The sequence below is a fragment of the Anneissia japonica genome, unplaced genomic scaffold (genome assembly GCF_011630105.1).
Source record: "Anneissia japonica isolate Jap-2015-1 unplaced genomic scaffold, ASM1163010v1 scaffold284860_len1800451_cov186, whole genome shotgun sequence".
NCBI classification, from domain to species: Eukaryota; Metazoa; Echinodermata; class Crinoidea; order Comatulida; family Comatulidae; genus Anneissia; species Anneissia japonica.
In genome coordinates, this window is record NW_022706010.1 from 978,726 (window position 1) to 979,339 (window position 614).

Genomic DNA, 614 nt, shown 5'->3' on the forward strand with positions numbered 1-614 from the left:
CCATGGTGGGGCTGAGGTGGTTGTGAAATCACGTTTTTGAAGTAGGCCTATGTAAAGTACATACTCAAAGACGATGTTTTTAAGCTTTGTTTTCTATGGTGTATACACACACATTAATAAGATCTCTATGGTTGTCAAAAATCCCTGAAAAAGATCATGAGAATTTCTTTTGGCGCATCATTGTGACTAATGGTGATGTGATGATGATGAATTTTACTAAAAGTGTCATTTCTGGCCATCTAGAGGTACTATTTCCTCAAATTTTCTCACCTCAGCTCCAACCATTGTGGGGCTGGGGTGGGTGTCGACTTACAAAATGCCCTCCCCCTCCACCTTTCAAAACAGATCTGTGCCCTTCCTATACATTAGCCTAGAGTACCGGTATGTGAAAATACACAAAACAAGAAATCCCCATGGTTAATGGTAAAAATTAACAAGATTGTATTTAGGGTATGACGTTAAACTCCATCGAGTCGGCTCCTGATGTATGTCTTAGTGACTGCTGTTTGTTTTTAGGATGTGATCTGGTTTTTCATGTCCATTTTTCGTGATTATGACTATTCTGGATAAAGAATGTTTGAGCAGAGGTGGATTCAAGCCCCCCCCCCCTTTCA